Source organism: Miscanthus floridulus, chromosome 1 (genome assembly GCF_019320115.1).
Source record: "Miscanthus floridulus cultivar M001 chromosome 1, ASM1932011v1, whole genome shotgun sequence".
Taxonomy (NCBI): Eukaryota; Viridiplantae; Streptophyta; class Magnoliopsida; order Poales; family Poaceae; genus Miscanthus; species Miscanthus floridulus.
Window position 1 is genome coordinate 197,938,874 of NC_089580.1, and position 24,320 is coordinate 197,963,193.

Here is a 24,320-nt window from a genome sequence, read left to right on the forward strand (position 1 = left end):
GGACTAAGAGTCAAAACTGCATACACGTGATGAAAAAGCGTGTATTGAAAAAGTTGTTTTGGAAACTGAAAACGCCAATTATTCTTATATCAGAATCAATTCAATCCTAGGAGGATCAAGGACATAGGTCTAATCGAAGTAGTTAATAGACAACCATTTTTCTTCTACAAAGATGTCAGCAACATGACACACAACAACTACCAAACCTCTTTGACAACATTTAAGCATGATAGAACAAAAGACTCCGAAGAAGTCAAAGTGTATACACATCGTTTATATTGTTCCGTGTAAATATAGGCTGGATTCACGATTCATTTCGCTAGCAAACACAGCTGCTTTCAAAGAAGCAATCGTCATTCTCAAGTTCACGGTGGATATATAACCCCAAGATGAGCACACGTAAGCTAAAAGGGTACTTCCATCTCTTAAACATTTGTCTTCTCGTGTCCTTAAACCTGGCTTTATCCGCTTATTTTTTCATCCGGAACAGTGTTTTTCTCTCACAAATTCATCCAACATTCCTCCAAACCATCCAGATTCCTCCAGAATTCAGACAAGCGAACAAGCCCACTATACCTCTTCTTCAATTCATCTTCCTCAATTATAGACTGTACCTAGTCACTCCATTAAAACAGAAGAATAGTTCTCTTCTGGATCAATGAAATAGGCATAACCTTGTGCCCATCATTAAAAAAAAGACCAAATAGCCGGTTTGCTCATGGCCTGTTTGGGAGGGCTCTTCCTGGCTCTGGCTTTGGCTTTGGCTTTAGCTTTGGCTTCAGCTCCTCGTGACAATATACTACGAGAAGAAACTCTTGATAACTTGTCTTTAAAAGAGAGAGAGAAGGAATAAGCCAAACTGCCCACATTAGAGCAAGTATAATAGCATGTCGTAAGCTGGTTTGTTTCTGGGCTGATAAGTCCGGCTGGTGCTGATTTTTTTAAGAGAAAAACATTATTTGTTGGCTGATAAACACTGACCGAAACCCCACAAGTGAACACGCTGATTGATGCAACTGGCGGATGACCAAAGCGCGCGTCCCGCCAAACTTCACCAAGAGCAGAACGAACCCCTAGTTTTCCTCCATGGCATGCAAACCCTCTCCTCCGTCCATGCAGTCCAAGTCCAATCTCCTGGCCCTCCTTTTCTTCCGGCTCGGCGCCCCTCGTCTTCTGCGAAAGCTGTTCAAACAAAACCGTAGGATTAATTACCCGCGGCGTCACGCACCTTCATAAATGCAGTAACCAACATCCATCATCCATCCGTCCATATCTCAGCCAGCAGCTCCATCAAAGCTCGATCGGAATCATCCTCACCGCCACCCGTGCCGTGCCTCTCCAACGACTCGACTCATAAACCGATGAGAGAAAAATGGCGGAAATTAAACGCTCACGCCGCCCCGATCGCATGGCGTGATTCGCGTCCGTAACTCCGCCCAAAAACATGGCAGTGGCAGAGGCGCAGAGCCGGAAAAAATTGCATGAGCGACGGGCGGACAGAGTCGCTGTTGCTGGCCACCCTCTGGTAGGAGTAGCTTGCAATTGCGTTGCATACAGAGCTCAGCTCAGAGCTAGAGACGACGACACGGACACATGCAGGGCCGGGCTCACGTACACTCAGCTCAGGATGCCGCAACGCAAGCTATTATGGCAAGCTCTCGCGGATCCGAGGGAGGGGTCAGATCGGGCAAGAAAGCTGGGCCCTTGTTTAGTTTGCAAAATTTGAGATTTGGGGCTACTATAGCACTTTCGTTTTTATTTGGCAATTAGTGTTCAATTATGGACTAATTAGGCTCAAAACGTTCGTCTCGTAATTTTCAACCAAACTGTGTAATTAGTTTTTTTTTCGTCGACATTTAATACTCCATGCACGTATCACAAGATTCGATGTGACGGATACTGTAACACTTTTTGAGAAAAGTTTTCGCGAACTAAACATGGGTGTGGGTGTGGCCCGGCCAGGGAATCTCATTTATGTCGTTGCACCTACATATGCATCCATGTATGTACTACTACTACTACTCCATCACTCCATGGCTAGCTCCATCTCCTCCATGGTGCTGGAGCTGCTGGAGATGGAGAGAGAGACATGGCCTGGTTTCCATTAATGCTGCAGCCTGTCTTACTCATTTGGTAGCCGGAGGGACTTGAATGCCCACCCACACCACACCACCAGGGAGAGGTGCATAAAGTTGGAGCCCGGCCTCCCTCCATTCCTTCCACTGCACAGCCCCCATCCATCGCCTCCGATCCCTTCTCCTCCTCCTCGTTCTCGCGTCTAGCTTTTAGCTGCTTTCTTCTCCATCTCATCTGTTCTCTTTCTTTCTCCACCTGATAGCTAAGCTACTGCTTGCTGTTCATCTTCTGCATGGCCATGGCTGTGCTTGCTTCTTCCATGCATGCATGCTTCCATGGCATCTATCCATCACCCCACTCTGCAGGGCCTTGAAAAGGAAATCAAGGAGGAACCAAGGAATAATGGAATAGTAGCTATGATGTTGGCTCGGCTCACTCAGACGACCTCGTTGTCCATTGCGGGATCATGTATGTCGCTGGTGTTTCTGATTGAGCCGTGCCAATATCTTAGTACACTTTCATACATCTATCTGCTGCTCACACTCTGAACAATCCGTGTGTTTCTGATTGTCACTTTCGATCTCGCTCAAGGTATGCCTAGACAATACTCATAACATACGTAGGACAGGAGCATTCATATACTATGCATCTGGCGCTTATATACCCGCAGTCGAGAGTCTCGTCCCGGTGGATTTTTTTTTACCTGGTGTGTGTTTGCACCGTTCAGACGTTCTCAACACATGCGTAGTGATTTATGAGCGCATGCTGGACTTCGTGACTTTGTGGTAGGTACTTCACCATCATCCTATGTTTAAAGCTTTCAGATATCATGCATGCGTTTCTGGGTATTTGAAATGCATATCACGTTGACTACTCTGCTGATGTGATCCGCAAAAACTTGGAATAAATTGCAGCTGCATACAGGCCGAGTCGATATGTTGTCTGATATACTCTGCCACTTACTTATATATATCATCTCGTTTATATACTGTAGACTTGAAGAAATGCTCATGCTTTGGCACTTTGCAACGCAGGTATTAGTTCAATTCAAAGTTTCGAAGTGTTGCATTTCCTTATAAAAAAAAAGTGTTGCATCTCGCGCAATTGCATATATATCTATCATAAACTGGCAGCAGGTGGTAAGGATGAACTAGCAGGTCATTATTTGATCTCACGAAGATGGATCCGGAAGAAAGATTGCACTCACGTGAAATAGTCGATGTAGTACTAGTATATATGTTTAGATGTTCATGCATGGCCTCACATTCAATTCTATCATCGACCACTGGAGTCGAACACTAGAGGATCGGAGAGGAGAGCAAAACCTGTAAGGCTGTAACTGTAAGAGACAAATATATGGACCTATTCATTTGGGCTGATTTGGTTGATAAGCCGTGGCTAAAAATATTATTAGTGTACGAGAAAAATACTATTATGTGATAAGCGAGATACGAGCAAGCGGCGAGCATGCTGGTAGCTACTACGACCTCCGGACCGTTTTTTACTACTCCCTCTGTCATCGACCACCGGTGAAAGACCGTAATACAGGCTGAACACTAGAGTACCAAGCTTCCAGCCATTTGGCCTGATAATTCTTCTTGATTCCTTGAATTCTTGTCTGAGGTGTGTGTGATGCATATCCAGCACCCACTCGACAGGCTTCTAACGACGGCCTTCCTTGTAGCCCTCTATTTCTTAATAATAAAATGACACGCAGCTCTCTTTGGGCTATATATGGCCAACGTGCTGGGCCGGCACGGCACGGGCCTGTGCCAGCACGGCCCGATAGCCAATGGGCCGGCACGGCATGCCGTGCCTCACGGGCCATGCCTTATAGGCCCACAGGCCTGACTTTCGGTCTAGGCACGGCTCTATGAGCCGATTTCTGTGCCGGGCCGGCCCGCGAAGCACGACCAGAATCATGGGCCATGCCAGCTCGCGGCCTGTTACCCTTTGCATTCACAATTTCACAAACATATAACAGTCCACAGTTTCATAATTCATACATTCACAGTTCACATCAATACATCATCACAGTTTCTTACATTCACAAAATCAAAGTCCAAAACTTGTCCGATACAGTCACATTTTCATACATTCACAGAATCAAAGTCGAAATGTCCGATACATTCACAGATCACAGTTTCATACATTCACTGATTCACAGAATCAAAGTCCAAAGCCGACAGACAACAGAAATAACCAAAATGAGCTGTTTAGTGCAATGCTGTCTCATTAAAAACCTTTCTAGGTAAAACTCACCTTTGTGAGAAACCCTAGAAAGAAAAAAAGAGTGCAACTAGCTCTTAATTAACCATTGTTCAAGTGATAGACAAGTCTTTCACAGTCACTGAGTCACACACACCCTTTCACAGTCACATATCACACACTCAGGAGGCAAGTCTCAACCTCAGTACCTCACTAAGTACCAGAAGCACCACCAGCAGGTCCATCTTCATCAAGGTACAAGTTCTGGAATGAGTCTTCAAGTTCTTGGTTGTCAACATGTTGTTCCCTTTTTTCTCCTAACTCCTGATCCTTTAAGCAAGTCAGCATCTCCACAGTCTCTGGTGACAAGCGCCGCCACCATTCCTCAATTATCCTACCCGTCAAACTGAAACAAGACTCCAAAGATACAGTGCAAGCAACAACAGGATTGTAGTCCCAGTTATGCATAGATCCATCAAGATTGTAAGAAAGCCTAGACTGAACCCTAACAGCATGATCAACCTTTTTCCTACAAGATTTCTGATGCCTAATCAAATGGCCAGTGCCAGCAGAAGATCTAGCAGACAATCTACTCTTACACATTTTACAGATAGCAGCAGTTTGAACCTTTTGACCATTCACAGTCTCATAGATCTCATCAAAATTAACCCAGACACCAAATTTACGCTTACCAAGGCATGAGGTACCATCTGTGCTGTTGGAGCCAACCGGTGTCCCTGTCTCCATCACCGACGGCGCCGACTCCGCCCCTCCACCACCGTCGCCATCGTCCAGATCGATCGAAGCAGAGCCACTACCGACATCAATACCCAACAACACAGCAACGTCATCACGGATGTCGTCGTCGTCCTATGGGAGCAGCCCTGCAGCGTCATGTCATCGTTGCCAGTGTGTGGATAGACGACATCATCGTCATCCGCCATGGCGACCTTGACCGCGGATGGCTTATCTCCAGCACCATTCCTCAACGGTGCGCGCGGCCGCCGTGCTCGGTCTATGCCACATGAAGAGGATGACGAGGCATCGGCAACCGACCTGCACGGAGGAGAAAAACAGAGTCAGAGAGATAGAGCCATAGAGGTACAGATCCAGAGTCAGTGGAAGAGACGCAAGAAGTGGAGAAGACAGATCTAGGGTTAGGGTTAGGGTTAGCGGAGTACCTGCGCAACCGGAGCCCGGTGCCAAAGATGACGAGGGCCACCCAGAGGAGAGAGACCGATTAGAAACGATGGCGAACGACGGAGGAGGGACGGACGAAACACGGTCACGAACTCACATAGTTCACCGAGAGCAAGAGAAGAGAGAGGGAGAAGGGAGGAGAGAGGGAGAAGGGAGGAGAGGCAGATCGAGGTCACCGAAGTCAGGGACGACGGACGAGATCAGTAGATCACGAGAGAGAGCTCAAATTCACCAGATCGTGGATGCGGCCGATGCAGGCGAGAGAGGGAGCAGAGATTGCGCCGCGGCGAGCCGACGAGCGAGTGGGGATTAGGGTTAGGGTTGGGAGCGGACTGCGGAGCCAGCCGTCGGCGAGGCAGAGGCGACTGGGTGAGCGGGGCTTGGCTGCGCCGCGACGAGCGAGTGGGAAACTAGGGATTAGGGTTAAGGTTTGGAGTGGAGAGCGGAGCGAACGAGGGCCGCGAGGCGACTGCTGACTGCGGAGCGGGCGAGGAGGGAGAGTGAAGAGGTGAGGACTGGTGAGCCGCTTATATGCGGGGGCGGGGCGCGGGGCGTCAGGGGGGCGCTGGCAGGCCGGGCCGTCACCGGGCCGGCTGCTCTGCAACAGGCCATGCCGTGCCGGCCCACGTGCCTGGGTTCAGGCCCAGGCACGGCCTGCTGCTCCGGGCCGGGCCAGCTCGAGCCCGCTAGCCTCCGTGCCGTGCTTAGGCCGAGCCAAAAAACCGAGCCTTGGGCCAGGCCGATGGGCTCGGGCGTTAAAAAAAACATATCATGGTCTGAATTCTATTAGGGAAATGTTCGCTTGTTAAACAAATCAACTGTAGTGGTATAGTCCCATCCGTTACTTATACTATTACCTCTATTCAAAAAAAAACTTTTGTTTTAGGATTAAAAATATTAAAATATTCAAGAAAACTTGATGTCATTTTAGCTCTTGGCACTATGTTAAACTCGCCCTCTTGAGATACATTAGTATTTCTACTGAACACACTAACATGTTTTAAATAAAAATCCTAAAAACATTAAGTATTTTAGAGCAACATTAAGTATTTTTGGACTGAAGGAGTATATTACAAATTAGCTGTTATATAATATATTAATAATGAGAATATTAATTGTCAAACCAGTAGCAATATTTTCCAGTGTAACATAAAATTATAATGCTTTTACAAATGAACACCTATAATATATTTAAGCAGGTGCTCTCCCCTCTTCATCAAAAGGACCAGCATCTAAAATATTTAAGCAGCTAGGAGTAGTCCTCAATAAGCGAGTGGGAGTATATCATAATTAATCCACTCTTCATCAAATGGACGTGCTCTGCCACTCTCCCTTTTCAAAATTATGCTCCCCAGTCAGAATTCAAACATAAGATCATTTAGCCACTCTTAACTTTTCTTCTGTATACAAGTACACAAAGAATAAAATAAATTCAAGTGGTCACGAGACGTGCATACACACACCAGTCAGTCCACCATCCATGCCATGCTGCTGAAGAGACCGAGTACGAGTATCTCTGCGTATATTAATATTAATTACGGTCAGTACTGCGGTGCATGCAGCTTCCAAGCTCTACAAATGCTCCAGCTTCTCTCCCCCTCTGCCTCTTTCTCTCAATCATGTCTTCCTGCTATACTACACTGTACGCTCCATTCAATTCTAAATCGAAGTTAGGCCTTGTTTAGATGCTATCCAAATTCTAAGTTTTTTCATTCTCTCTCCATCACATCAATTTTTAGCCATTTGTATGAAGTATTAAATGTAGGTAAAAAAAACTAATTGCACAGTTTAGTTCGAAATCACGAGATGAATCTTTTGAGCCTAGTTGATCCACGATTAGACAATATTTATCAAATAAGACGAAAATGCTACTATTCATCAATTTGAAATTTTTTCGCAATCTAAACGAGGCCTTAAAGTGTATGCATGCGTAGGACCTGCTACTATACAGTGGATCAGCACGAGGTCTAGCGTGCTCCAACTTTCTCATGCTCAGAACATGAACGAGGGGGTTTTTTAAGATGTTTTCGTAATGACAAAACTTTTATCTCTAATCTTTTGCTGTAAAACTTTTACCATTCAAACTTTTTGCATTTGATGTTTACATGCATGGCAAAACTTTAGCCATGCAAAAACAGCACGCGCTCCCAAGACGTTTTTTTGCCTGGTTTTGGGCCTCTTGGGTCCCAAATGCCAAAAATTTTGGAGCCAAGTTTTGTTGTTTTTATCTATGGTGTTTAGATCCATTTTGCCAAAAAAATAAGATAAAACAGCAAAAGTTTTAACCAAAATAAGGAACTAAATAGGCCCATAGTCTCCCAATATAAAATTTGAGGGGCGGAACATGACCTTCATTGATTAGTTTCAACAAGCTAATCATCCCCTTCCAAAGGCATTATTCTAGGCAACGAACCTTAGCTGAAGATAATTGCCCTGTTCGTTTGGCTAATAAGCCATGACTAAAATTATTGATTTGTTGTGAGAGAAAATATTGTTTGTTAGCTAAAAAAGTATGGCTTATAAACCCAGCGAACAGGACAATACAAGTGGCCGCCGCGCCAACAACATTATCAACGGCTAGTGTAGCCGCATTAAAGTTTTATATTTTCCAAATTCATGAAAATGGCGGCACAATTTCCCCATAAATAATATACAAGGGCATATTCTGAATGGCAGTATTGTATAGAAAAATTCCAACTAGTTCCAAATGGGACCATTTGGGTATATATGGAGCTGATAATATTTGATGGGGCCTAATTTGAAATAAAAACAGTCATTATATTTGGGTGGGCCCATTTCAACAGTAGTCATTATCACGGATCCATAAGCTCATTCCGGAGTTTAATATATTACGTACATTTAAAAAGGAGACTGTTCACATTGCCGCATTTTCCAAACTCCAAAAACATCCAAAATCATGTACTCCTACGCACTAGATATACTGTGAGCGCCAGCTAGCTCACAACCGACCATTTGGCATGAAACAAAAAATGGGGATGTAGCCAAATGAATACGGGCCGATCTTAGGCTCATCCTACACGTTTTGAATATTTGCAGACCACAGGATGTAACTGTGACTGTTATCTTACAGACTGTGTACATGAAGAGAGATCATAACAAATGTTTTTTTATCAGGTCAATATATAGAGAGAGAGACGTATATATATAATAGGAGCTGATCATACTCCACTGTGCATTACCACCTGTGACGAGCAGCAGCACATATTTGAGAGAGATATTGGAGCACATCAGGGCCACGTTTAGATTGAAAGTTTTTTCAACCTGATGAATAGTACCATTTTCGTCTTATTTGACAAATATTGTCCAATCGTGGACAACTAGGCTCAAAAGATTCATCTCGTGATTTCCAACTAAACTGTGTAATTAGTTATTTTTTTACCTACATTTAATACTCCATGCAAGCGGCTAAAAATTGATGTGATGGAGAGAGAGTGAAAAAACTTGGAATTTTGAAGGGAACTAAACAAGGCCCAGGCAAGAATGCCCAAGAACACAGTGCTCAAATGCATTCATTGCCCTAAAAAACACAAATGCCAGCACCCACACTTCACAAATCACGAGAAAAAACTTCGTGTTTTGATCGCTGTGGGTGAACTTTGGCCTCACGTAGTATGGCGGTGGACAAATCCTGACGTGCACTTATTTACTACTCCATAAATGTTTGTGGAGTTAGGCACCGTTTGGATGCCGAAATTTTTGGCGAAATGCTACTGTAGCATTTTTGTTGTTATTTGACAAATATTGTTCAATCATAGTCTAATTAGGCTTAAAAAATTCGTCTCGTGGATTTCGTCGAAACTGTGTAATTAGTTTTATTTTTTATTTATATTTAATGCTTCATGCATGCGTCCAAAGATTCGATGTGACAGGGAATCTTGAAAAATTTGGCGTTTTGGGGTGCAACTAAACAGGGCCTTACTAATTGTATATACATCATCTCTAGTTAGTACTCCATTCATTTCGAATTATAAGTTGCTTGACTTTTTTTTCATCCATTTTGCTATGTATCTAGACATATTATTATATTTAGATACATAGCAAAATAGATGTACCAAAAAAGTCAAAACGACCTACTCCCTTAGTCCAAAAAAAAACACAATTCTAGCTTTGAACCTACTCCAGTTTCAAAGCTAAAATTGCGTTTTTTTTTTGTGACAGTACAGGTTCAAAGCTAGAATTGTTTTTTTAGACGGAGGGAGTATAATTTGGAACGGAGGGAGTAGTACATGGTAGGTCAAAAAATCATAATCCCTCCATTTCAAATTAGTTGTCATTCTGGCTCGGTCCTTAGTCAAATTTATTTTTGCCCATCAAGTTGTATATATTCATACTGTTGTACATGTGATTTATACATTTTGAAAGTATTTTTCATGGCAAATCTAAAAGCATAAATCTTATGATGTTAAGCTATACGAATGTCTAGACATTGACGGAGAAAGATGGAAATAAACTGCTGGACAACATGTGATTTATACATTTTGAAAGTATTTTTTATGGTGAATCTAAAAACATATAAACCCTATTGACTCGACACCAACAAACGAACGGGCCGTAGATTTGTTACTTTCCATGTGAGGGATCCAGGTTAGCCGGGTAGGTTGTTGGGACTTGCAAAGGAGTAACTAGGGTGAGTAATGAGACGATCATAAATGAGATGGCAGGGAGAAGCATCAAAGGCGACAGCAGGTAGAGAATATGGGGCATGGTCACTTTGGTCAGGCAGGCTGGGCCAGCATTTACACTACACGCATACCACTAGATCAGATGGAGCCAGACACGGAGGAGCCAAGGAGCATGCACGGCACCGGCCGGCCGGCTGCCCGGACCTGGCCCTGCCCGTGGCCTTGCCCTGCCGACTGCCGTGGCCACTGGCCTGGCCTCTATAGCGTCAGACAAAGATTCCCTCATTCACTTCTCCAACCCCCGCTCAGCTCAGCCCCATGCTACTGCTCCTGGCTGTAGCCTCCCTCTAGCCGCTGCCTTCCTGCCCTCGTTAACTGTCACCTCCTCACCGCGCCTACAGTATTGCTGGGCAATAGTGCTGCTAGCCTTCTTTCCCACGCCTCCAGTCCAGTACCCACGCCGATTCAATGCTTCGGCAGAGACAAGAGCCACTCTGCCACATGGATGGGGCGTTGCTGCTTGCCAGTCTGGTCCGGCTCGTCTTGTCTGCTCACCTTGCTGTGACTTGATTTGCTGCCCCATTTCACCCTATCTCCAACAAGTGTCAAGAAAGTTAGCACGACACTTCTTCAAGTTCTAGCATGTTTTTCACTAACCAAAGATCTATCGAAAAACAAAGCAAAGCTATAAGGGCACACGCAATGGCTGTATCATAAGCCAGCTCTTAGCATTTTTTATATTTTAATAAAAAAGAGAGAAAAGCTAGCTCTTATAAGAGTCAGGCCCTGTTCGGCTTACCCAGAAACCGGCTTGTTCGGCTTGTTTTTTTTTTGTCGGAACAGTATTTTTCTTTCACAACAGTTCAGCCAGAACAGTGTTTTTCAACCAATTTCAGCTAAAATTCAGCGAGCCGAACGGAGCCTTAGACTCATACACACAATCCAAGACCATGTGAGTGTCATGTGGGCCTAATCATACCACGAGCTATTGCTAAGAGCTAGCACTATTGGAGAGGTTGGCTTAGAGCTATTAACTGACTCGTACCCTTCGGGTGCCTAAGCCATCTTCATGGACTAATTAGGCTTAATTAATCTATCATTAGCACATGTTGTGTAATTAATTTTGTAATTAGTCTATATTTAATACTCTATGCATGTGTCTAAACATTCGATGTGACAGGAATTTTAGAAGGGACTGCAGTAACCAAATAAGGCCTATATAGTTTTCCTGGAACTGTCTTACTACCGCACTTTGATGATTTAATTTGAACATACTGCTACTTCAGGTCTGTGCTCTGGAATGTTTGACGTGCAAACACAGGCCATTCAAGGCCACCCAGGAAGGACCATGGAGTGTGGAGAAAGCAAGGGTGAAGGAAGGTCGTTGTGGGTACGGCAGTAAGATCCTGGGCATTGGTTACTCAGAAGATCGGTACAAATGGAATTTTGTTGGTGCGTATAATTGCCCATAAAGGCTGAGATGGGCACACCCAGAGACCGAAGAAATAACGGTCCAGGAACGCTTAGTATAAGATAACAGAATTGGCATGGCTTAGCTTGCCAGATGTGAGCCTAAAGGCAAAAGAAGTTGCATCGGGCATATGGACAAGAGTGCATAGAATCCTCGTCCTTGTTCGTTTATGATCAAGGTTTCGAAACATACCTGAGCTGAATTATCAGCAGCTGATAGGTTAGTGGAATAAGAATTCATAGCATATTAAGCTCGATTTTTAACGGGCCCTGTTTCCAGGTGACAACTGAAAAGTGCCAAAGTCAGCTACACCAATCTATCAGCGTGTTCAGTTCCCACCCCAAAATCCCAAAAAGTGCTACAGTACCTATCACATCGAATCTTGCGATACGTGCATGGAGCATTAAATGTAGACGAAATAAAAAACTAATTGCACAGTTTGGTTGGAAATTGTGAGACGAACGTTTTGAGCCTAATTAGTTCATGATTGAACATTATTTGCCAAATAAAAACGAAAATGCTACAGTAGCCCAAATTTCAACTTTCACCCAACTAAGCACGCGCTATGAAACATGGACAATACCTAAACAGTATCAATCAAAAAAAAAAATGCCGAACACAAAAAACATGCATGCAATTTGATAATAGAGTTTCCCAATCCAGAAAAAAGGACGGACCCAGTGCCGGAGGCTCCCATATGAGTGGGGTCTGGAGAAGGGAAAAACCGAGGCAAGCCTTCCCCCCGTAAATCTACAGAGAGGCTGCTTCGAACCCATAACCTGGTGACTCAGTGAGACAGCTCTCACCACTGCACCAGGCCAATCCATCACAACAAAATATATGGAAAGAAGATAAGTACAACTCCTGGTTCTTTGCACATCTATGTGTAAGTATAAAAGGAACCGCTCACCTAATGGCCTGTTTGGGATGGTGCAATCCTGACCCATTGCGTTGGTGGGCCAGAAATTTAGTTCACTCCTAGCCCAGTCCAGTCCACGTGCCACATGGACTGGGCCAGGATCAATGGGCTCTCCCAAACACGGATTCAATGAGCCAAAAGGATAAGAGAGCAATTCTAATCTAATAACATATGCCTCACCTCTAATAATTGTAGAGCAGCAACCTAGGGAAAGGTTTCTTCATCCCATTCTCATGTCTTGACTGTAACCTGGTTTGCTCATTTGCTTCCAGTTCCAGGGTAAACTATTTCCTGCATCCAATTGGCTCAGTCACTTCAGGGTTCAGGACAATGAAATATCATAAATGATACAAAAACAATGAAGTTGACCTGTGCCTATCTCCAATTCGGATCAATTCGATGAATGGTACATTGAAAACTGGCCTCCCAGCAGACCAAGATGTCATGAACCTCAATGACTCCAAGAGGGCCACACCCTCCAGTTGCTAAACTAAATCATGCTGCTTTTGTCTTTGGAAGCTTTTAAGTAGTTTGATAAGCTCATACGTCCGCACATCATGACCCAATCGGAGGCACAACTCCAACGGGGTCAATCCATCCTGAAAGGAGTTCACCAACAAATTATTCATCGTTTAGCAACAGAACACTTGTTCTCAGAAGAATACAGGACATAAGACTGCCATAATTGCATCCAAAAATGCTATGGAAAAACACAATGAGAATTGAGAAGAATTAATGACAACATGATATCATGTGATTATTAAAGGAATATTTCAAAGCAAACCATTCAGTCAATCCATAGATGTGTTCTTATCGAATAATCCACAAATGCGTTCTTACTGAATCATTTGAGAACTTTTAGAATATTCACTTTACTTACTTGGGTTTTAAGAGTTCTATCAGCGCCCTTTATTAAAAGTAGCTTCACAATGTCAGTCCTCTGTGTTTGTACAGCAAGATGCAAAGGTGTCCATCCATACTGCAACGTGATCGAGCTACGTGTTAAGTCCAACCAACGGAAGAGAAAATAAAGCAAGGAAATTCCAGCACTTAAACATACATCATCTGGATGGTTGATGTCAACATTGTACAGTGAAAGTGTCTTTATGGTCTGACTACATGCTGTTTGGACAGCATAATGCATTAGAGTCGCGCCATCCTGTATCACCACAAGTCACAAGAAAAATAAATCTCACATATAATACTGCATCAAACTAGAGAATTCAGGAGCATGACACTTCATCACAGTCAAGATGATTAAATGAGGCAAATGCATTAGATTCTGTTCAAACTGTTTACAAGGCACCAAGGAACCTAAAATAACGAAGACAGGCCCAGATAACATTGCTTGCGTTAGGCTCTGTACAAACTGTTTACAAGCATGCTAAACAAGGTTTGTACTCACTTTATCTTGGATGAATGGATTTGCTGAGTTCCTTAAAAGATAGTTGATAATAGCAGCCTTCTTTGAAAGAATTGCTTTGTGAATCGCTGGCAAGCCATCCTAAGGAAACCAGCAAAAGGTCCAATAAAAAATAATGATCTAAAAAAGAAAGATGCCATATAGCTATTTTACAGTCAGGCAGTGGCAATCACCTTATCAAGCGCATTAATGTCCACATTATGTTTTAAAAGACTATCCAATAGATAGAAATCTCCAGATGCAGCAAGGATGTGAAGCGGAAGCCATTTACTCTGCAAGGAATAGATACTCCGCATTACACAGGAAACTAAACTTGAAATAACAAAGATCATCATAGACAAGTGAACAGGCAGAATTTCCACACATCTTAGAAGGTTTGAGTAGAAAAAATCTCTATGGTTCTCGCGCTTCAGAAAGTAGCTGCTACAGGACGTTATTAATGACTCAACGACTGAATTGCTCTGAACACAGATTGCTTACAGAAGTAGCAGCTTCCAGATCAGGCACTCGCTTGTTCAGAAGAACCTTCTCCTCATTTGAGAACAACTTCTGACGGCCTGAAGTATAAAAGAAATGTCATTATGCATAACAAAAAATAAAAAAGAAGCAAAAGAATGACGCAAGATGAAGAACAAAGTCACTATTTACTACTTCATCCAACTGGCCAAACAGCAGTCAATGCATTCTTTCATAAAAGCAACATTGTCTAACAATCAGTCATCTTTAAGTAGCAAGAGAATCTAACATGACTACCGAGTTTACCAAGGCAATAAAATGTGTACCCCGTTATTGATAACATCTGTGTGGGCATCGCTTGCTGTAATTTGGTCAAAGCCAGTTGGGGTGATATAATAAAACGTGGCAATAGGAGTAAAAGCACACATTCTACATTGCATCACTGCTGATGGCGCCCATAACATCGGCATTGCGTTTGACATAAGCTCATGTACTGTCAATCGTGATCCTATCAATTGCAGTGTATTGGTAAATATAATGAGTTTTGACTTTCGATATTCGAATTATATAGGTTTAAACTACTCCAGTTTTTCTTTTCTTTTTTTGTTGTAAAATCTAAACACAGAAATGCTGTAATGGCTCCCTTGGCTCGCACAGTCTCACTGTTCATTTGGGGTAAATCTCCAAAAACACACATGGACACAAACAAAACTCCATTTCCAGACCATATGAGTAATCAACTACAGTCACTATTCTAACAAAAATGTAGTCAATAAAGCAATTCTTCTATATGTAAAAAACAAGTCCAGAAGTCAGAACTCACCCTTGGGGCTCTTGCTGTCCTCCATCTCATCCTGAACATACTCCCGACTTCTAAAAAACTCATCAATGTCCTCAAGGCTGCCAACATCCATCCCCATCCTCGGATTCCTCGGGGCCACACGCGTCCCAGGCTCTGGCGGTGGAGGATCCTCCACCTCCGGCAGAAGAGCCCTCTCCAGCGGCCCGCGGTATACATAAGCAATATGGTCACGCTCCGCGCTCAGCATCCCCTTGCGGTACGCGCGGAATTCATGAGGGGCGGCAACGGCCGGGGGCACCCGCCGCTCGAGGCGGCTCCCGAATCGTAGCCCGTGAGCGATGCGGCGCTTCACCTTCTTCGTCAGGTTGATCTCCTCCTCGGCATCCCTCCACCTCTCCGGCACCAGGCTCTCGCCCTCGCCGGCCTCCGCCCTCCGGCCGTGGCGGGGGGCGCTAGCCCGCGGCAGCGGAGACGAGGGGAGGTCCAGGTCCGGTTCCTCGAAAGCGTCGTCGTCGAACACGAGGCAATCCCCGACGACAACATCCTCGTCATCGCCAACGGCGGCGACAGCGAAGGCGGAGGAGATGACTGGCCGCGAGGGTAGGGATAGGACTACAGGTTTTGGGAGTTGATGGTTGAGGCTACGGGACGAGGTGGCGAATGGGTTTAGAATTTGGGTCGGGGAAGCGGAGGGGATGGGGAGGAGGCGGTGATGGCGGTGGAAGATGGAGGGCGGCGTCATGGCGTCGTCCCGCACCGTCGCGCCGTGCTCTGAGGCCGTGTGCGGCCGTGTGCCGCGTTGAGACTTGAGAGGAGGATTGGCCGGTGTAGCCGACCGTTCATGCCTGGGCCGTTTATTCGGACCACGCGCAGTACGCACGCGTGTCTTTCTACATGGGCCAAGATTTAGCAGATTGGGTCCCAAAAAGGAGGTCTGGGCTAAGAGCGCGCGAGTCCTCTCTAGAAAAGATCGAGGCGCGAAGGCAATCCTTCTCTGGCGGCGATTTCGCCGGCTCCCATGCTAGGGTTAGGTTTAGGTTGTCCAACGCCCGTGATGTGGTGCTGGATGTTCTTCCTCTACTGCTTCGTCTCCGGTGGGCGACGGCGTGGATGTCGCGACATCCCCTGTGATTTCCCTGCCTGTGTGGGCTGCGACGGTATGATGACTTTCTATCCTCTATGTGAGTTAGGATTGGGTGTATTCCCGGTGACGAATCCATCGGGAATCTTCTGCTCCCTCCGTGGATCTTCTGGTGACGTCTGTGTCGGTGGTGGATGGTGTTTGGAGATGGTTGATGAGCATGTGGTGCTCGATGAAGGTGCTTCATGCGGGGGGTCAGCATCGACCATGTGTTTTTTGGTTTTTTTTCTTATGCGTCGGTTCTGGAATCTTCTGTGACCTTCTCTTCGTCAGTTGTGCCCACAATGTCAATCGCGTCGCTGGACTTGAAATCACTGACATGCACTACACCACAACACCGAGATTGGCGATGGATGATCTGACGCTAAAAGTGGATACAGCGACAGACGATCTGTCGCTAAAAGTTATAGCGACAGACTAATGCAAACGGTGTAAATCCTATCGTTAAAAATCTTTAGCAACAGACAATCTGTTGCCTAAATATTGCTACTTTTTAACGACAGATGCTCTGTTACCAAGCATATACCAACAGATCATCCAATAATCCATGTATTTATAGCGACAGACTGTTTAACAGGACAATATAAACATACAAAAAAAATACAATTTTTAGCATATATGAAACCGATATTCAAGCTTAATATAGTCACATGTAGGTTAATACATATAACATCTAATTTGTCTTGTACACCATATTTTTGTGTATATCACATCCAACAAAGTCAAATACCAAAAGAATTACATGAATGGACATCTCAGAAGCAATACTAGTACTTTGTGTTTCACAGTCCTAAGGTTTGCGCACACAATCATTTCTAGGAACTCAAAAACCAAAAGAAATAACTTGCCAAAACTAGAGCATATCCATCAAGTTATTTGACGAATCATTTTCTAGAAACTCAAGCCAAAAGGCTAGTGCCCAGCACTTCCTGAAAAATATAACCATGTAATCAGCAAATGTAGACAAGTTATGTAAAACTGATGTACAGTGTATATGAGTTATATAATCAGTCAAGTATAGACAACCATTGTCAAGCCATCTAAGCACCAGACCAGACATATTTTTCTTGGGGTAAAGAGGGAAACAATTAGCGCCTAAGTGCAATAAATGTCTATAACCAATTTAACTTTCAGTCAAGTTTAACTTTCAGCAGTAAATTATCACATCAACTTTCAGTCATTCGATCCTTTATGTACCTAGCAGTGCAGTCATAGAACTTTTAAAAAATGTATACTTGGTTACAAATTAAGGTCATATTTCAGCATTATGTTTTATGTTTGTGCTTATAGATCTGGTTTGTGCTTAGCAGTAATTTCAGCTAAAAGAAAAAGGGCAAAGCAGCTCTGCTCTTATTCTGATAAACAAAACTCTAGTTGTAGAACTGCATGTGTTGCTCACATTATTGGTTACTGGATGGACTTTGGAACTATTGTACTACTCTACTACAGCTATCACTAGGTTTGTCCACAGTTTGAATGTAAATTTTAGAGACATGCCTGCAGTGTCCTTGAGAGGTCCAGATGCCATCTTGCAAACCTTCATTTATCACAAATATGTTTAATTAGGAACATTGGTCATACATCACATATCAGCACCTAATACATGTATTAAGAAAGAAAAATTGCTCTCATACAACACCAATGCCTCCCAACCAGATCCACGCCTCCTGCAGTTGCCACTGCTAAATCTGGCCATCCCCAACGAAGCCACCACCACAACTAAGAAACAGATAGATGCAGGCATTATCTAGACACCCCTTAATTGCCAAGCAGTCTTTGCATGAAGATTCTAAATCTGTCAAAAAATGTGGGAAAGATAAACACCTCTTGTTAAATTTTTAGTTACATGCCACAACCAATTAAAATTTTCAAACCTATGGCTTCTAGAGCTATCATATAAATGGGTGGTCCTAAAATGCAAGAGTATTGTGCTACCAGTTGTAGTCTATAAGCATGGTACAATGGCAAGTGATATGAAGCTAATAATGGTGGTACAGAGCTAATAATGAAATGTATGTGCACCTTAAGACATGTAAAGACTAAAGAGATAATCTAGTTCCTCTGTCTACCAAAAGCATCATTTTCCAAGGATGTGATCAGGTCCCAAAAAAGTAACCAGATCAAAGGATGCAAATGACTAAGCAGATATCACTGAGTTTCTATGGAATATAAAGGGCAGACTCAGAACTTTCAGTTCTTCACTACTAGTCTGAACAACATGGATTCTCAAATAAAGTCATAAGAGTATATAAATGAAAGTGTGCTTCTGGTGCTGCCCTGCACTACAGACTTGTCGACAATCAAGCACAATGCTCAAACAGTACATGACATCATATTAACAGCCAATTGTGATGTAGAGTAAACCAGAGAATATGTAACAGATGCTGCAGTAAGACAATCATCAATACCAACTAGTATTGAGTGTGTACCTGAAATGCTTAAATTTGTTGGGTGCAAGCAAGACGGCCTTGATGTAGCTGGTCTGCACCTTGTTCTATCGTTAATGAACCAACTTTGTTATGATCATTGACAAGTAGGGAGGAATAGCAAGCAACACAGGAATCATTTCCAACGCCAGCTGCTACTAGGAGACATCTCAGAGCTACTAGCAGAAGGCCAGAAGATGTTCTTGCCTCGCCGCTTGAAAAATGAGAATAATATATAGTGCGAATTGCTAAATAATGGAATAATATACTAACATTTGCTTCTATATGTTGCCCATTTAATCACTAAATCTTTTGAATAGCTACAGATTTAGAATAATCATTGAATCTGAGGCTAGAAAAAATCAGCAGCAGAGCTACCACAAGAATAATCCATTAACAAGCATTGGTACAGAAGCATATGCAATTAAATATTGGCAGCCGATGACATGCAACTCTAGAAAAATTATTCATGAATAATGTTTATGTATATGTTTCAGAAACTATCACCATTTTCTAAAAATAGTACACGTGCAATTTATTTCAGATGTAGCATCTGATCAGCTCCTCTTACTATTTGCAGCACATGGATAGAACAGAGACGATAGAATATGACAGATTCAGCCATCTCTTTACACACACTAGAAATAAAGTGCGCTTTGCAGCGCCCTACCAATCAAAATTCACCTAATTTCTTTAAGCACCAAAAGTGTCTTCTATAGAAACAGAACAAATATTGTAACTAAATAGAACTGAAGCATCCCATAATAACAATTTCAACTATGAGTATACTTAGAAGTAAAAAGTTTTAAGAACAAGATCAATAAAAATTAGGAACTCAAGTGCAAATCCAAGTACCTGACATATCTAAAGTACATTCATGCCCTAACACATCCGGAGGAGCTCCCTAGCCACAGTCGGAGGAGATCCCTGGGCACTGATGTGAGACCCCACTAAATGGGCCAAAGCTGGGCCGGTCTGATGGTGGGCTGGGCCACTGAACTACTGTAGCCCGGGTATCGGACTGTAGCCGTGGAAGGTACTGTAGCAGGCATGCTTAGTACCACCTCGGAACCGGAGGAAGGGTTGAACCAACTTAAAAGCTTGAGCTCTAGGAGGCTAGTAACTCCGGTTCGAACCTTTTGCGTGAAGCGAGGACGATTGCGCAAGAGAGTTAATTAGCAGGTGTGGTCCATTCACTACAAGATTTTCGGTCTACTGCAACGCCAAAAAAGTGTAGCAAAAGACCCAAAAATGGTAGCCATAGTAATTTTGCTACCAATTTTTTTTGGTTAAATGTCGTTGCACTTGTAAGGGTAGCAATAGCATAATGCAATGGGTTACATTTTAGTTGCGACACACAGCCCCTCTATTGCAACACTTTTGACGCTTTTGCAACACCTGGTGAGTGTTGTAACAAAAGCAATTGCAACCACTATGGGTGTGGTAATAGTATCAATTGCAACGAACTAGGCGTTGCTAGCGATACGTATTGCGACACGCTGGTCGTGTAGCAACACAATGCAAGCGCAACGCAACACAGGTGTTGCAATCGTGGTTGTTGCTACGCAGAGAAAGCATTGCAATAGAGGTTCTCTATTGCCACGTCGCCTAAATGGTTGCTATAGGTGGCTTAGGTTATTGCAACATCTCTTCAGGTTGGTTGCTACAGAGAGGTCGTATATTGCCACGTTTCTGAATGGTTGCTATAGATGGCATAGGCTATTGCCACGTTACTTAGGTTGGTTGCTACAGACAGGTCATCTATTGCCACGTTACTAACTATCTGGTTGCTATAGGTAGATTCCTCTATTGCCACCGTCATCTTATTGTAGTTGCAAGAGATAGTTTCTCTATTGCCATGATTATCGTACCTATTGCCACGACTAAATGTGGTTGTTATATGTGCCATCATATATTGCAACGCCAGATTAATATATTAATAATTCATGTTGCGACACTTTGTTTGGTAGCTTAAATTAATAATCGCAAAACGACAAATACATAATGAAGGAAGCATCGACATCCATTAAAACGAAATATAATTTGTTCATACAAAATCTTTAACAAAACACACCGAGTGTCAAACTAAATGAGAACACAAGTATGTGTTAAGCACAGACAACTGTTTGAACTCATTCGAATCAAAAGACTAATGTCTACTGTAGCAGCGAAGGTTCCCTTGATATGTATGTTGGCCATCGTCCCACCATTCGCATGCTCCTTCTCAAACTCAAGATTCCTCCTGAAAAAATCATTGACATGCATTAGTTAAACTGAGACTAGTGGTGGCAAAGCTAATTGAACACTGAAGCAAAACACGAGCTGCAGTACTATCAACCATGAACTTTGAAGCGTAAAGCAAATATAAACATACATGCAGCTGCCTCCCAAGACATTTTATGAGCACAAACACATCCATATATATTTCTAATCAGCAAGAGGAAACTAAGCCTGGACCATATTTAGGAGCGGAACAAAAGAATAGCTATGTACTTCTCCAAAAGGACTATATGTTCCTTTTTAATGCAAAGAGAGATAAAAGGTTTCACATAGTACCTGTGTATTCTTTTTGGACAATGCAGATCTTTTCCTAGCCGCAGTTTCCTTCAGTTGCTTTGCTTTAGTACAGTGCCCGTGCTAACGCCACGGCTTTATTTCAGGAATGCATGAAAACAACCAAACAATAATTTTTTTGTATAGTTTAGGTTTTACACAATTTTATATGACATTGTATATATTCCGGAAAACAGCAGAAACAGCAGGAAAGAACCAAGTTAATCAACTCGACAAAATCAACATAGCAAGTAATCGGGCATTTGACCACATCGAGCAGTTTGAATGTTGAAAAAGCATCAGGATTACTTTAACATGTTGTCTTAGCTCCATTTGGATATCAAATATCTACAGAGCATAAACGGAATCAATACAGAGTCATATGGCTGTTACTGAACGTATTTGAAATATTAGAAAATGGAAAGCATGGACATAATTTTTTTTTTGTCTCTAAGCCACCATAGTCATGCTATGGCTGCAGATAAAAACTTAGGAATTAGCAGACTGTTGAATGATGTAGAGTTTTTGATAATATATATTACATATGTAAACTCTCAAGTATGAACTACTGTTAGCCATTGAGGCCCGCTGCTAAAGAGCAGAGCTACTGAAAGTCCACTACATATACACAGGTAAATTAGGTGAAAAACAAACTGACCCATTATTTGTTTGCAACTGCAAATGTAGATCCCCTGCAGGAAAAGAATGGAAATCAACAAAATACAGTTTCAGGATTATAACAATCACAGTCCATATTCAACTACTGTGAAAATTATATTTTAGACTACATACTTAAGGAAATAACAATTTTAGCTACTAACCTTTGGACCAAGATTCGAAAGCAAAGACTCCAGCATTTCAATACCAACAGCCAACTGAATCAGTTGTCAAAGAAAAAAAACAGACAACTGAATCATATCTGAATAACAAAAAATGTTGATTACTAACCCAGCAAACTGTTAAAGCTCAAGAAAGAAAAACATGGCCAATAAATAAACCAACCATTGAATGTTGTCTCTGCAGTGACGCTAATTATGAATGTTTAAATTTCCTACTCTGTTCACATCTCTGCCTGGTCCAATCAACTTGATTATAACAAAATTCCAATGAGATAGCAATGAGGGTTGTTTTTATTTCACATACTCAGATGAATGATAGAAAACTTTGAATTCATAATATGTTAGTTACTGCAAAAGAAAAGCTCACAGGTCAAATTGCTTACCTTGTCAAAAATAGTAAACTTTGCTCTGAACCTGATACAAACTGTATCCTGGATATCTTCATTGCTGCCAGGCTCTTGACCAGCAAATTGATTATTACGTGGGAATGCAAGTATCTCAAGGCCTACAAGTAAGAGTGAAAGGAAGACAAGGAAAATGAGATAAATTCATTTTGATAAAACATAATTTTTTATTATTATTTCAGATATGATTCTGCATGAGAACCCTATAGTCAAAGAACAAATCTTTCTCTCTGTATACTTCTCGTACAAGACATTTAGCTCTTTGTTTCTTCTTTCATTTCACTTGCTTGCTCGCTGCCATTTTTGACCACTATGTAGATCTGCTGGATGGGATCTGGAAAAAAAAACAAAATTGCCCGTGCTAACGCTACGGCGACAAACCATATTAACATCTTAGAAGAAAGCAGCATGCCTTGTAAATAATAATATAGTCTCAATTTAGTTCCTAAAATATTTCCAAAAACAGGACGTACCCAGTGCAGAGAGCTTCCGCTCTGTGCGGGGTCTGGGGAAGGATGTTAGTGACAAGCCTTACCCTCGCCTATGCAATACGAGGAGACCGCGACTCGAACCCAGGACCTTCCGGTCATAGACGGTAAGACTCTACCGCTTGCACCAGACCCACCATTCAAAATATTTCCAAAAACAGCACAAAAAAATATTGATACAATTAGGATCACGATCAACCAGCAGTGTACAATCAGGCAACAGAAAAGACTCGTCTGAATTGCTTGGTTCAATTGCTCGAAATCAAATCTGCAGCACAGATTTTGATATATCCCACTCCGGCACCCTCGCAGGGCAAACCTAAGCTAACCTGCGCACATATAAAAAAACTATAGGAGGACGTGTGTCGCGGAGGAGTCCGGTAGCCGCTGCCAAGTCCGCATTCGCATATGCTCCTTCCTCCTCTGCCCTGAGGTGGATAATTAGTTTAATCAACTCACTCCCTAGCATATTGAGGCTTATATATATATATGTAAAAGACCGAGAGCAAATCAGGGCAGGCCAATGTCATCTCATCTCCAATCTCAATCTAAATAATTCACAGCTACTTACATGTTGCCATGTTGGACTTTCAAAGGAAATGTGGTATAGTTGCATTACAAGCTACAGTATTAGATGGCAAACATTGAAGCAGTCCAGAAAAAAGAACCTTTACTTTGTTGGATTTCAGACCAAAGAAGTGTTATAAACCTGCTATCTCATTCAGAAATTCAGTTCAGAACAGAGTTTGTATGTAACAGGTTAGTTCAGGCATTCATGAGAAACGGTGATGGGGATTCGTGTATGTGATCAGACAAGTGTTTTTTTATTATCATCCAAGATTTGCATGCAGTACGGTCACTAAACAATTAGCACAAAGACAAAACTATAATGCTGCAAATCTTCATGATTCTTACTAAGCAACATACAATTGGACACAATGTATTTTTTTTTAATCTGACAAGTAGAAAGTTTGCAAAGGTGAGTGATAATACATGTAGAATTTGTCAGACCATGATACATTATAATATAGAACAAGAGGAAAGTTTACAGGCTCAGAACTATATATGAATCCTGCTGCACAGATATTGTATCGATCAAATTCGACAAAAGGAGCTATGTGATGCACGAAGTAATTAATGATCCCAATGGCTAATACTTAATTGGCTTGTTTCTGAATCATTCAGAAATTCCTACAGCTACCGTTGCTTCATACTACAAACTGTGCACAGAGGGTAAACGACACCATGAAAAGGGGAGAAAAAAGAACAGA

At 42.6% G+C, this 24,320-nt stretch overlaps 2 long non-coding RNA genes and 1 pseudogene across 2 annotated transcripts; 1 reads left to right on the top strand and 2 right to left on the bottom strand.

The window, feature by feature from the left end:
* The first annotated feature begins 2,245 nt into the window (after positions 1-2,245).
* On the top strand, positions 2,246-3,467 carry LOC136508503 (uncharacterized). The gene is made up of 2 exons (XR_010772001.1): positions 2,246-2,861; positions 3,071-3,467. It is a non-coding gene; the product is annotated as an uncharacterized lncRNA (long non-coding RNA).
* A 4,827-nt stretch (positions 3,468-8,294) lies between these two features.
* LOC136449671 (ankyrin repeat domain-containing protein, chloroplastic-like) lies at positions 8,295-16,239 on the bottom strand (annotated as a pseudogene).
* Positions 16,240-20,767: 4,528 nt separating this feature from the next.
* LOC136508510 (uncharacterized) lies at positions 20,768-22,580 on the bottom strand. Its single transcript, XR_010772002.1, has 3 exons — positions 22,140-22,580; positions 21,322-22,010; positions 20,768-21,007 (listed from the first exon to the last, which is right to left on the bottom strand). It is a non-coding gene; the product is annotated as an uncharacterized lncRNA (long non-coding RNA).
* Positions 22,581-24,320: the final 1,740 nt, after the last annotated feature.